At 36.7% G+C, this 15,218-nt stretch overlaps 1 pseudogene; it reads left to right on the top strand.

Annotated features, from left to right (window-relative positions):
• The first annotated feature begins 6,323 nt into the window (after nt 1-6,323).
• LOC129478362 (U6 snRNA-associated Sm-like protein LSm5) lies at nt 6,324-6,594 on the top strand (annotated as a pseudogene).
• Nucleotides 6,595-15,218: the final 8,624 nt, after the last annotated feature.

The following is a 15,218-nucleotide window of genomic DNA, read 5'->3' as shown; positions in this document are numbered from 1 at the left end:
TTGGTATACCTGTTTTTTGTACAGCCCAGGAAACAGGAACGATTTTGACATTTTTAAATGGTTGGGGAAAAAAAAACCAAAAGAATCATATTTTGTGATATGTAAAAGTTATATGAAATTCAATTTCAGTGTCCATAAGTAGAGAGAGATGTGGCGGATGGCATGCAGCCATGTGCATTTGCTTACTAGTGTCTATGGCTACTTTTGCACTGCAACAGCGAAGTCCGGTACAGTCCAGGACACTGGATACCAAAATCTGTGCACACTCAAAGTCCCATATCTGGCCCCATGTAACACACAGATATGAAAAGTTGGTCCTCCACATATGCAGGTTTGGCATCCCGTGAACACAGTATTTTTGATCCACTTTTGGTTGTGGATGCAGAACTTGCCCATGTGAAGGAATATATTTATTAAAAAAAAATCCTCCGCTAAGTGAACCCACACAATTCAAATCTATGTTGTTTAAGGGTCAACTGTGCTTGTGACAGGGACTGTATGATCTGCAAAACCTAAAATATTTACTATCTTTAGTAAATGTTTACAGAAAATGTTTGTTGAACCTTAATCCAGGGTATTGTTTATGAATTCCTTCCTTCCTTTCTTCCTTTCCTTCCTTTCTTCCTTTCTCCCTCCCTCCCTCCCTCCTTCCCTCCCTCTTTTCCTCCCTTCCTTTCTTCCTCCCTCCATCCCTCCATCCTTCCCTTCTCTCACTCTTTTTTTGTTTCTTTTTTTGTGGGGAAGGGTCTAATTGCTCTGAATATATTAACAAATATACTGTGCATGAATGGGAGTGATGATTGTCTTGCTCCTGATGTTAAAGGGGGTGTGCTTCTAATATTTTAACTTTAGATGTAGTGCTGGATTTGGCTGAGTTGACCATGTTAAGAAGGTAACCATTATTCTTAAACTACATCTCTTAAGATCAGGAATGTTGGATTTTGTTCTATAAAGATGGCTATATGGATTTTCTCATTTGATATAGAAAATTTTACTGTTTTCCTAATTAAACTCTCCATTGTCCTGAAAGAAACTTCATGTAGCTAGGCTGTGTATTCTTTAACCGTACTGCTGATTTGTGTACTTGTCTAACTGTGCTTTCTTCCTTACATAGGATTCTCAAAGGGACCCTTCCCTGGAACATGCTATTCAAATGGAATCCTTCTTGCTGAAGGTTATGAAACTTGACATATAATTTTAATTTTAAATCCAACCAGCCTTTGCAAAGCAAAGAAATGGCTGGGCAATAAGCCTTACATTTCTCTGTTAGTGAAAAGTCTGGGAATGCTTTCAACTTCTTGTTGACTGAGAGTGGTTATGGAAAAATCTCAAAATATTCTGCATCCCTGTTAAACTTCTCACATAATATTCATTTAAATAAATTATAAGATAAGAGTGAGAAAGAGGAAGTCGAGTACCTGTGGGGTAGTGAAACTAGATCCTGTAATGTCTGAGCTGATCAGTGTCTTTGGGTCTCTCCTACTAGGGTAATAATGCAATGTGTCCTCTAACCCAGGACAATTTTGAAAGTAAAAGGAGGTAATAAAGCCAATGGAATTATAGCATCTTAAAATAATATTTTGAAATATATATTTGTCAGCCAAAATTGGTTTTATTGTGTAATAGATCACAAATTGTTCTATGAAAGATTATTCTTGGAAGTAAAATTATTTAAAGTATATTCATGTACATGATGGCAAATTATACAAATTATTCTTTGTATATATTTATGTTAATCATTTTCTTAACTGTACCTATCTGATACCAGGTGGCTGGTATTTTTCTGGCATTAACTGTCTTTCTTTTTTCAATGCGACCTCATATTTATTTTTTCATAAAATTGCCTGCAATAATCTTCAAAGTCAATTTTACGGTTAATGGATTTGGAATTGTCAACAGCTTCAATTGACTCTTCCTGTAGCTCATATTACATCCTATTTTTAATTAAGAAAATAATTTTTCTATAACTGATGGGTTACCTGGTAATTTGAGAAAGTTCAGTTCACTGGAGGACAGTTTTAATTCTAATTTTAATCTCACTGAAATATTATCTCAAATATTGTCTTTTAGCCTCTGCTTAGAGTACCTTCTTCAACAGAAAATTTTACAAGATGAAACAAGTAAAATAAGTCATCTTGCCTTATAATTATTTTAAATGTTTCATTAAATTTCCAAGCTACAAAATTGCAGGGCCTCTCTATTTCATTCTATTCAGGAACAGAATATAAGTGTGTTTAATTATATACTCTTTTAATAATAAATCAAGCTATTTTGCTCTTGGAGTTGATTCTTTTGAGGGCATTGTTCTATATTTTTACAAGTTTAATTGGTCACATAAATATTAGTTAAATATAGGATTAGGATTACCTATTCACTTTGTGTGTGTGTGTGTGTGTGTGTGTGTCCATCTGTTTGTCTGTATTTCAGTTTATCAGTCTCTTACTAAGAAAATATATATACATTTTAAAAGGCTGACAGTGGAAAGTAGGTATTCCTCTTGCCCAGTCTATGGGTCTTCTTGAGGCAATAACGATTACTTTCTGAGCCTTCTTCCAGAAATACTTTCTCTCTATTAAAGCATGTCTCTATCCGTTTATCATCTATCAATAATCTGTTTATCTCTTTCTATATCTACCTATTTATGTTTGTATATTAACACAAATGGTGTCATTCAAGGAATACTTCTGAACCTCTTTTTTATGTAATAATATTGAAGATTGTACCATATTAGGACAGGTATTTGTGAAACTATTCTGTAAATGAAAGAGAATAATGTCTTGCAGAGAGCATTTGTGTATCACTATTTTCTAAATCCTGTAGAGGCAAATAGTTATATTGGGTTTGGAGAAAAAAGACTCTTTGGATTAAAGGAATAGATAGCTCCAGAATTCATTATTGAGCCATGTAATTTTATACCAAACATTTAAATGCATAGTGTTTTTATAAGCCTCTCATAATCAATGTCTGTAATCTACAGGTTCTTGCTCTGTCAAAATTAGTTACACTTCCTATTGCAAAACAATAATGTTTTATTTCCATTAAGCATAAAGTCTCTGAACTTGCAGGGTAGTACATTTAAACACTTGGTAAACCTGTGGTATTTTTACAATATAAATATAAATGAGATTTTCTCCTTGGTATTTGCCCTGTGAGCTAAATAAGATTAAGTAGAATTGTGCCTGTAGCTTTTGGATTAGAGATTCAAGTCCTTCAATCAGGCTCTTACCTGTAGCTTGTCATGATAAACTTTGTACTTTTTCCCATAAAAATACTCTTATATCTTAAACAGGCATAGCATTTTTTCCTCCCATGGTGGAGATCAGGGACTTAGCCTGGCCAGTTTCCTCAGCCCAGGTCAGGGAGGGCCTGTTTTGGAAGATGTGAATAAAATTAAAATGGATTGTGTGTAGCTCGGAGGCAGCTATGGTAAATCTGAAGTGAGATCCCCAAATAGTTCTCAAGTAGATGAAGGATAGATACAGAAAATGGGAAGAAGAAAGCGGAGCCAGAGAGTAACAGAAGCAGGGAAAGGAGGGAGACGATAATGGGTTTGGGGAGGAAAGAGTGGTAGGGCTCTTGAGTGATGTGTGGGGCATTTGGCTCCATACAACAGGCTGGAGAATATGGATGTGGTCTTACCATGAGATTAGAGGATAAAGAACCTTTTTAAGTTGGCAAATAAGGTGTTATAATGTGATCCAAGTTTTAAAAGTTATGTTTTAACATGAAAAAATAAATATATTCATAAGCTGCAGATGTAAAAGCACCAAGCCATAGAATAAAGTATGTTTCTAGGGAAGCTATGAATCTTTCCATAGGGAATCATTTTATTTTGATAGCTTCAAAAATTCTAATAGAAGATTATCTCCTGAAAGAGAATATAGCTCCTCTAGTTGATCTTCTTCTTAAGGGCTAAATATTGTATATACAAATCTACAGTGAAAATTAGTTTTCAAAGATGTATTTCTAAAAGTCAACTAAATTGTATATTCTTATAAGTAAAAATTGATATTGTCTGGGCTTGATGATTAAACCATACACTAACAGTCCTCAGTCCTGCTAAAACTCTTCATTCATTTCCCTCTTCATTGATTTTATTTATTTATTTATTTTTTGAGACAGGGCCTCACTCTGTTTCCCAACTTCGAGTGCAGTGGCATGATCACAGTTCACTGCAGCCTCTACCTTCTGGGCTCAAGTGATCCTCCCACCACAGCCTCCAGAATAGCTGGGACCACAAGCACGTGCCACCCATACCCAGCTAATTTTTGTGTTTTTTGTAGAGACAGGGTCTCACTAAGTTGCCCAGCCTCCCGACGTGCTGAGATTACAGGTGTGAGCCACTACGCCCAACCCCTCTTAGTTGATTAATACAGAATTTTAAGTTCATATTTTTACCATTGCTATATATTGCTTTTAAAGAATTACCATACAAGATATTGTTGGTTGTTTACTTAAGACTATTTTTCTTTCATATAGCTCTCTTTTCTGAAGCATGCTGATTTGGTTCAGCTTTTCCCTTTCTACTGTGCTGTTTTATATTTAAGATGGGCCCCATAGCCAGACTCCGGGGCTACATTGATTAGTGTATTCCGGTGGTTCTTAACCAGGGGACATTTGGCAACGTCTGGGGACATTTTTGACTGTTGCAATTGGGGAGGGTGCTATAGGTATCTAGTGGGTAGAGAGCAAGGAGGATTTTAAACAATGTACAGAATAGTTCCCTCCAACAAAGAATTATCCATCCCAAAATGTCATTAGTGATGACATTTTTACCCAATCATGGTGGTCCCCTTTCTAAATCACTGTTGGTTTAGGCATAAACCTGTGATATAATTCTTGCTGATGAAATAGGGGAAATCTAAGGAAAGTTTCGTTTCATTAATAAAAATCAATAAATGTGGCCGGGCGCGGTGGCTCACGCCTGTAATCCCAGCACTTTGGGAGGCCGAGGTGGGCGGATCACGAGGTCAGGAGATCGAGACCATCCTGGCTAACACAGTGAAACCCCGTCTCTACTAAAAACACAAAAAATTAGCTGGGTGAGGTGGCGGGCGCCTATAGTCCCAGCTACTCGGGAGGCTGAGGCAGGAGAATGGCGTGAACTCCGGGGGGCGGAGCCTGCAGTGAGCCGAGATCGAGCCACTGCACTCCAGCCTGGGCGACAGCGAGACTCCGTCGCAGACAAAAAAAAATAAAATCAATAAATGTAAAGAAAATGGCTCCCTTTTCCACTGATACAGTCATATCTGGATGCAATGTATTGAACTCTGACAGCCACCTTAGATTCATGAAGATGATTAGGAAGAACAATGTTGATGTACCTTAAAGAGCCTGAGAGAAAGATGGAGAGAATCTGTGTGTGTGTGTGTGTGTGTGTGTGCCCCTGTGTGTGTGTGTCTACATATGAGAATCACCATTTTAACCAGCCTCCAGCCTGAAACTGTCATATCTCAGGGCTTTTTCTAAGAAAAAAATTTTCTTCCTATTGTTTAAGCCAGCTGAATTTTTGTTACTTTTAGCTATCAGGCAGCGTCTTAATTGATAACATTATTTAGCATTTGCTTATTTCATAATTAAATATTTAACCTTTTTTGACATTTAGTTTCATTTTTGATTGAAATTTCTTTTATGTCCTATCTTTATCATTATTTATTTTGCTTTACTAATAGGCTGGGTAAAATTTGCGTGTGTGTGTATAATTTCAGAAGAAGGGTTCATTGGTGATGTTAATTAATCTTTGTAAGTCTAAAATGCCTTTTTGTTCATCTCATGGGAATGAGAGCTTGCTTGAATGTTGGATTACTCATAGTTCGTACATTTTAGATATAGCTGTTGAGGGTTCTGCCTGTTTAGTGTACACCACCCTCTATTTGTTATGGAAGAAAGGTTTGAGGACCATCTGTCGTTATTGTGCGACCTATTTTTTTTTTTTTTTTTGTCTAGAAGCTTATAGAATTATTTGCTTGTTCTTAAAATTAAAAATGTTAAAGCCGGGCGTGGTGGGCTCACACCTGTAATCCCAGCACTTTGGGAGGCTGAGGTGGGCGAATCACCTGAGGTCAGGAGTTTGAGACTAGCCTGGCCAGCATGACAAAACACAGTCTCTATTAAAAATACAAAAATTAGCTGGGCATGGTGTTGCACACCTGTAATCCCAGCTACTCAGGAGACTGAGGCAGGAGAATCGTTAGAACCTGGGAGATGGAGGTTGCGGTGAACCAAGATGGCACCACTGCACTCCAACCTGGGCAACAGAGCAAGACTCTGTCTCCAAAATAAAAAAAAAAAAAATGTTAATCAAGGCCATTTCCATCACAGTTATGGCGGCTAACACTAGTATCAGCTCCTTACAGCTGCTACTGCTAGAGCATGTAGACAAATCTAAGAATCAAAAATTCTCATTGTGCTGAAGAGTGATAAGGAAATTGTTTATACTCTTCTGGGATTTGATAACTTTGTCAATATGGTACTGTAAGATATCACTGAGTTTGAAATCCCACCAGAAGAAAGAATACTAAATTAGGTCAGATTTCGCTAAATGGAAATAATATAATAATGTTGGTTCATGGAGGAGGAGGACCTGAGGTATGAATGTGTTTCCTTGACTTATGCTGGATTGTGTTTTGTCTTGTAATGAAAAGAAAATAGATTTTTTTTCGCCTTTTAGTGTTTAGATCCTGTAAAGCTAAGTTTCCTATTAAGGGAAATGTTTTGAAGATGTATACCCATTTTTGTAAGTTAATCATGTTTATCTTGGAAAAAAAAAGAGTTTATTTGAAGACTAAAATGGAAGTGTTTTGGTTAAAAAATTTCATTAAGATATTATAAAATATAAATTGCTACTTCTTAATTTTGCCTAAGACTCAATAAATGTGTTTAATTATAAACACCAAGGCTGTGTTTAGTTTCTAGAAATGTTTCTTCTTATCATCTAGCTGGTTATTGATTTTCATTATGATCAACTCTTTATTTCTGGAAAACTTGTTTTCCAGATTTGAGACATTCCTCAACTTACGGTGGAGTTACATCTTGATAAACACATTATAAGTTGAAGATATTGCAAATTGAAAATGCATTTAATATACCTAAACTACTGAACATTGTAGCTTAGCCTAGCCTACCTTAAGTGTGTTCAGAACGCTCACATTAGCCTTCAACTGGGTAAAATCAGCTGGCAACACACTGCACTGCAGAGTATTGGTTTACCCTCCAGATCGCATGGCAGACTGGGAGCTGGGGCTCGCTGCCTCTGCCCAGCACAAGAGAGTCTGCTACTACGTATCACTAGCCTGGAAAAAGATCAAAATTCAAAATTTAAAGTAGGATTTCCACTAAATGCATATGGCTTTTGCACCATTATAAAGTTAAAATTGTAAGTCAAACCATAGTAAAACCATCTGTATTGGAAATCTGACATTATTATCTATGTGTCCTTTAAAATTTGCATCTCTTTAGCCTTCCTCCACAAAGGCCTGAATTTCTCATTTTTTTTTTTTTAACCGATTTGATCGTTGTAGTAGTCAGTTTATTCTTCTTTGTTCCCATTACAGTAAAAAAGTTAGCAATCACACTTTTCAGTTTGAAACCTCTTTTCTGTTTTCAAATTGTTTTGTTTATGACTACAGATCTTGTTTTTTTATCTGTATGATAAGATGCTTCTGTAAGGGGTTTAGCCAGCTATTAAACCTCCAGAGTGACCTCATCTCCTAAGCCAGCACCTTTGTCAGGTTTACACTGTGGGTGCCTCTGTAGCTCCCCACTGCATTAAGACTCCAGGTTTTATTGTACTTCCTGGAAATGCCAGCAGAATGAACAATTTCTCCCACAAAACATCACATGACTTAGCTTTATTTTCAGGCCCCACTGCAAACTTGTTGGAGGCAGGTGCTGTCCCTTCCCTTACTCCCTGCAGGCTGTCTTTTATACATATTAGATTATGGGTATGTCAGTCCTCACATCTTGTCTGTGCTGTCGTAGAGAGATTTCTTGAATTTTCAGTTTGACTAAGTACATCTTTCTGTCATTTCCAAGTGGGTATAATTGTCTCCTTACTATATTCAAAATAGAAGAATGTGGGCTGAGTTTGGCATCTTGTATAGAATGCTACCATTTACTCCACTTTAAATTGAACCTAACATAGGTTGAGTGACTTGTCCAAACTCACAGTAAGTAGCAGAGCCTGGTCTTAAACTTACATCATTTGGACCCAAATTTTGTGTTCTTCGTACTATGGAAGGCAGTATGCATAGTAGTTAAGAGTGGTAATCCTAGAGAAGGAGAGTAGACAGGTTCTGACATCTGGAGGAGTAGACCCATAGGGAACCATGACAAGGAATTGATTCTCTAGTCAAGCAGGAACACGAAAAGAGAATTTTCTTTTCACACCTTACTTCACAGTGTGACCACTGATTTCAATCCCACCTTTTGTGATGCTTCCTCTAACATTGTTGTCATTGCCTTAACAGTTGTCATGGCTTGTTAGTTATGCGAGGAGAAGTGATCATGGGGCCATTTGCGCTGAGCATCCAGCCTCTAGTGGTCCTTGTATACTGGGGCTAGGATGTCTGGGTTCCAATCCTGCTCAGTAGCCACCATGACCACAGACAAATTACTAATGCAAATAGAAATGATGATAATGTTTATTGTACAGAAGTGTTGTAATGATGAAATGTGAAAGAACATGAAAAGTGACAGAAAGCAGGCAGTACCTTCCCAAACATGTGGGCCTACCCTAGAGCAGGCTCTTTGGTAGTTAATGAAGATAAGACAGCAAATACAAAGCTCAAGTTGCTCCCTTTTTTGGAAGAGAAAACAAATGAATATTTAAAAAATGATAGTTGATGAGTTCCCAATAAATATTAACTTCTCTTATTTATTATATAACTATTATTCAAGTGAGCCCACTAAGCCCAGGAACTAGTGAGAAAACTCTCTTAGCAATAAGATGGACTGATGTATTAGGTATTTTCCCAAAACATGATTTTTTAGAGGGTAGACTTCTCTCAAGAGGAGAAGGAGCTAGTTTTGAAAATTCATGATTCAAGTACTAATTCCATTTCAATTTAAACAAGTTTAATTCAGTTTTGTTCATGTTTTTCTTGGCCCAACAAATTATCCTAGTGAACTGTCTGTCTGCTGAGGAGGTAGGTTTACAACCTGAAGAGTAAATTTGGAAGCTCAACAGGAACTGAGCTGAGCTGCTCTCTGACTCTGACATTAGATGTCACTACAGTCAAAGGAAAGCAGAGTGGGCAAGCTAGCAGTGAAGTGAAACTTGAACATGGTGGAGGAAAGAGACATGTTTAGATTGGGGTGCAAAGCTCCTGGATAAGAACTTGTGACATGATTTTCCTATCCACCTTGCCATAGGGAAAAAGGGGCATTTTAAGATATGTATGACAGCCACATTCATTTTCCTAAGACATTGACTAGGAACAACTCCTAACCACTTTGCACATCTTGGTATTTCTTCCCCTAATAGATAATAGAACTGACAGAGGCCCCCAAGGATTTTCAGTGCAGAATATTCCTAATAGGTTCTAAATGAGAATTTTACTGGACCAGATCACTAAGTCTAGTTCTTCTAATGAGCTCAATGCTTAAAGCTTAAGTTGTCTTTCAAATATTCTTCAATTATATACTTTATCAGGTGTTTCCAAAGTTTCTTTGCTTAAAGATGTGAAGAACCCCAGGTTACTGGTATTTGTGTGTTAAGAGTAGAATTACGAGGTACATTCACAGTTGTTTACTTAAGCAAAATATCTACAAACAGTTGGAGGGCAGGGGACCCAACTAATGTTTCCAATTATTGCTAGGCAACTGGGTGAACTGAAAAGTCCATCCTCCCAAGGGATATTATATTAAATATATCTTTTTATGTGTGTGAACTGGCACACACTATTGGAATAGATTCAGAATATCTAACAATTGATGTGGCACAGGTACCAATGAATTAAATCTAGTGATGGCTATGGCTTCCAGGGGAAAATAAGGGTGCTCCATATGGGTGTAGGGAGGATCTGATGGGGAACAACTGCTGCAGTGCCTATTTATCAACTCCTGAGGGAAGTACTTACACATATTAACAACTGGGATGACTGTACCAGTATCTATTGGTTGAATATCAGCCTGTGTATATATAACTTGGCTTATCAAGAGCCCACAAGATCTCTGGTTTAGGTTCCAAGTACAAGTATCGAAGTTCATTCTCATTACCCTCTTGATAATGGTCTGGGCTGCTAATTTTTACATTGCTTTAGTGATGGGAAGGTCCCACATGGAGGGAAATTTTATGAAATATGCAGAGAGGAGCTTGGTCTTTACATGTCTACATGTTTTTTCAAGCTGTGATGAAGGCCTTGATTCTGAAGGGCATCAAGAGGCGGATACAGCTCTGAAGATTCAGAAAGGCAGATTCGTGTCTAGCATAACTACATTACCTTGGTGATCCCAGGAAGTAGACTGGGGATAGGAGTACGGTTCTAAGTATTGGTGACAAAGTTTGTTTTAAAGTGTCCTGATTTTTTTCCTTTGCTCTACATGAGAATTAATGCACCAGTTTGCAATATATGTAAACTGTTTCATGTAGATTGGTTGAAGAAGACTGGATTGCAAGGGCCTAAGAGCAGGCAGTTTTCATGTTCAAGGTGTTTTCGCATCATATGCAGTGCTGAGATTACTGAGCCCATAGTAGTTACCTAAATCTTATTTGATACTTGATTGATATTTTTGTTTTCTGTCGATTATTCTCATTGAGAAGAAATGGACCTATGACTGATTTCAGACCAGTGATTTTGGTAATGTTTTGAATTTGCTATAATTATTTAAGCTGTTCTTCTGAATACTTGTATCATTTTCTTGGTGATTCAGAACCAAACTTACAGCTAAATTATCTGCATTATATTAATCTTTGCATGCATTAAAACTGCTAAGTTTTTATAATGGAAGGAAAGAGGACTACTACTTATATATGTCTCAACGTGCCTGTGCCACGTTGTTTTAATTATGCCAAGTTTTCACTGACAAAAGTGTGAATGGAGTATACAATTTAAAAATATGAATATGTTATTAATATTTGGCACTATAACTTTAACAATCACTGATTACCATCATGATTAGGAAGCTTATCTCACCAATACCAGACACACATTGATGTCACAGTGAACTGTATTTTTCTACTATTATGTGAAATTACTTTCTTTTAATTCCACTATTTCTCATTGTTTGGCCACTTAGGGGTTTTCTCTCTATTTCATTGTTACATGTATCTTTTTTGTAAAAATGTCTTAAAAATTCCAATTCTTAAGGTTGATTCCATTGTACATCTTTACATTTCACAGTATATAGTTAGGTTGTAGTCTTGTCAAGATGAGAGATTACCATGATGCCATGATAGCTTCTAACTATGCTACTGTTTCAGAAGTCAGGATCCAAGGTCTCATAGACCAAATTAAGACCTCAAACTACGTGGCTTATTGAGTCAGAGCACAGTGAGAAGCAAAGGACAAAGAGTAACATAACTTGGATGGGATGCAAATAAGAAGGAGGGACTACAATACTTAAATCTAGAGCTGCATAATATCCATATATCCTGCCCCTTTCCACTTCATTAGTATTCCCTGTTAATGGTAGGCAAATGATGACTGAGTTGCACGTGGGAAAGGAGGCTCAGCAGAAAGAAGGTGCTCAAAGACACCTTGGTATATCTGAGATACCACAGGGCAAAATGACCAGTAGCTATTTTTATATAGCAATGACTTTTGTCTGTATGGGGCAGAAAACATGAGGAGCCAGAATAAGTGTCAACAATGCGTGACTGACTTAACTATGATGTTACTGAAGGTGGCATAATTTGAATCTAGAAAAATGTATAAAGATATATATATACACACACTTATATATGTGTACTTTTACATCTTTAATGATATTTAATTTGAAAAAAATGCATCCATTTAAAATTACATTTCCAAGACTTTTGAAGAAATTACACACTTATGTAACTTCCAGCACAATTAAGATAAAGAATATTTTCATCAGTTTCCAAAATTTCCTTGTGCCACTTTGTAGTCAATGGCCCACCCTAAACCCTAGACAACCACTGCTCTTCTGTCTGTCTGTATAGATTAATTTAGTCTTTTCTAAATAAAATTATATAGAATGCGATCTTTTGTGTTTAGCTTCTTATGCTAACCACATTTTTGAGATTCATCCATGTTATTTCTTGTATCAGTAGTTCATTCCTTGTTATTGCCAAGTGTTATTCCACTATATAAACAGATCTCAATTTGTTTAGCCACTCAACTATTTTTTTTTTCTGATTTTTTTCTTTTGTATTTTTTTAACTTTTATTTTAAGTTCAGGGTTATGTGTGGAGGTTTGTTACATAGGTAAACTTGTGTCATGGGGGTTTGTTGTACTGATTATTTCATCACCCACGTATTAAGCCTAGTACGACTTATTTTTCCCTCTCCTCTCCCTTCTCCTATCCTCCACCCTCCAATAGGCCCCAGTGTATGCTGTTCCCCTCTATGTGTCCATGTGTTCTCATCTTTTAGTTCCCACTTAGAAGTGAGAACATGTAGTATTTGGTTTTCTGTTCCTGCGTTAGTTTGCTAAATATAAAGGCCTCCAGCTCCATCTATGGCCCTGCCAAGGACATAGTCTCATTCTTTTTAGTGGCTGCATAGTATTTCATGGTATATATGTACCACATTTTCTTTATCCAGTCTATTATTGATGGGCATTTAGGTTGATTCCATGTCTTTGCTATTGTGAATAGTGCTGCAATGAACATACATGTCCATGTGTCTTTATAATAGAATGATTTATATTCCTTTGGGTATATAACCAGTAATGGTACTGCTGAGTCAAATGGTATTTCTGTCTTTAGGTCTTGAGGAATTGCCACACTGTCTTCCACAATGGTTGAACTAATTTACACTCGCACCAACAGTGTTTAACTATTCCTTTTTCTCCATAAACTCACCAGCATCTGTTACTTTTTGACTTTTTCAAAATAGTCATTCTGACTGGTGTGAGATGGTATCTCATTGTGGTTTTGATTTGCATTTCTCTAATAATCAGTGTCACTGAGTTTTTTTTCCAAAGGATTGTTGGCTGCATGTATGTCTTCTTTTGAAATGTGTCTGTTCATGTTCTTTGCTCACTTTTTAGTGTTTTTTTTTTTTTTCTTGTAAACTTGTTTAAGTTTCTTACAGATGCTGGATACTAGACCTTTGTCAGATGGATAAACTGCAAAAATTTTCTCCCATTCTGTAGGTTGCCTGTTCACTCTGATGATAGTTTCTTTTGCTGTGTAGAAGCTCTTTAGTTTAATTAGATCCCATTTGTCAATTTTGGCATTCATTGCAATTGCCTTTGGTGTTTTCATCATGAAATCTTTGCCCAGACAACTCAGGTTGTCCTGAGTGGTACTGCCTAGATTTTCTTCTAGGGTTTTTATAGTTTTAAGTTTTATATTTAAGTCTTTAATCCATCTTGAGTTAATTTTTGTATATGGTGTAAGGAAAGGGTCGAATTTCAGTTTTTTGCATATGGCTAACCAGTTCTTTCGCACTGTTTATTAAATAGGGAATCCTTTCCCTATTGCTTGTTTTTGTCAGGTTTGTAGAAGATCAGATGGTTGTAGGTGTGTGGTCTCATTTCTGATTTCTCTCTTCTGTTCCATTCGTCTATGTGTCTGTTCTTATACCAGTACCAGTGTTTTGGGTACTATAGCCTTATAGTATAGTTTGAAGTTGGATAGCGTGATGCCCCCAGCTTTGTTCTTCTTGCATAGGATTGTCTTAGCTATTTGGGCACTTTTTTGGTTCCATGTGAATTTTAAAATAGTATTTTCTAATTCTGTGAAGAATGTCAGTGGCAATTTAATGGGAATAGCATTAAATCTATAAGTTACTTTGGGCAATATGGCCATTTTAATGCTATTGATTCTTCCTTTCCATGAGCATGGAATATTTTCCCATTTGTTTGTGTCCTCTGATTTCTTTGAGCAGTGGTTTGTAGTTCTGGAAGAGGTCCTTCACTTCCTTTGTTAGCTGTATTCCTAGGTATTTTATTCTTTTAGTAGCAATTGTGCATGGGAGTTCATTCATGATTTTGCTCTCTGCTTGCCTGTTGTTGGTGTATAGAAATGCTAGTAATTTTTGCACATAGGTTTTATATCCTGAGACTTTGCTTAACTTATCAGCTTAAGAAGCTTTTGGGGTTTTCTAGATATATGATCATGTCATCTGCAAACAAAGATAATTTGACTTCCTTACTTCCTATTTGAACACACTTTACCTTTTCTCTTCCCTGGCCAGAACTTTCAATACTATGTTGAATGGAGTGATGAGAGAGGGCATCCTTGTCTTATGTCGATTTTCAAGAGGAATGCTTCCAGCTATTGCCCATTCAGTATGATACTGACTATGAGCTTGTCAATAATGGATCTTATTATTTTGAGGTATGTTCCTTCAATACGTAGTTTATTGAGAGTTTTAAACATAAAGAGATGCTCAATTTTATTGAAGGCCTTTTCTGCATCTATTGAAATAATCATGGTTTTTGTCTTTAGCTCAATTTATGTGATGAATTAAATTTATTGATTTGTATATGTTGAACTAATCTTGCATCCCAGGGATGAGGTCAACTTGATCATGGTGTATAAGCTTTTTGATATGCTGTGGATTCAGTTTGCCAGTATGTTATTGACAATTTTTGCATCAATGTTCATCAAGGTTATTGAGCTGAAGTTTTCTTTTTTTGTTGTACCTCTGCCAGGTTTTGGTGTCAGGATGATGCCTCATAGAATAAGTTAGAGGGGAGTCCCTCCTTTTCGGTTTTTTGGAATAGTTTCAGTAGAAATGGCACCAGCTCTTCTTTGTACCTCTGGTAGAATTCTACTGTAAATCTGTCTCGTCCTGGGCTTTTTTTTTTTTTGGTTAGTAGGCTATTTACTACTGCCTCAATTTTGGAACATGTTATTGGTCTATTCAGGGATTCAGTTTCTTCCTGGTTCAGTCTTTGGAGGGTGTGAGTGTCCAGGAATTTATCCATTTCTTCTAGATTTTCTAGTTTATGTGCACAGAGGTGTTTATAGTATTCTCTGATGGTTGTTTGTATTTCTGTGGGGTCAGTGGTGATATTCCCCTTATTTCTGATTCTGCTTACTTGATTCTTTTCTCTTTTCTCATTTATTAGTCTGGCTAGTG

Source organism: Symphalangus syndactylus, chromosome 3, assembly GCF_028878055.3.
Source record: "Symphalangus syndactylus isolate Jambi chromosome 3, NHGRI_mSymSyn1-v2.1_pri, whole genome shotgun sequence".
Classification (NCBI taxonomy): domain Eukaryota; kingdom Metazoa; phylum Chordata; class Mammalia; order Primates; family Hylobatidae; genus Symphalangus; species Symphalangus syndactylus.
This window is presented reverse-complemented; position numbering and strand designations above follow the sequence as displayed.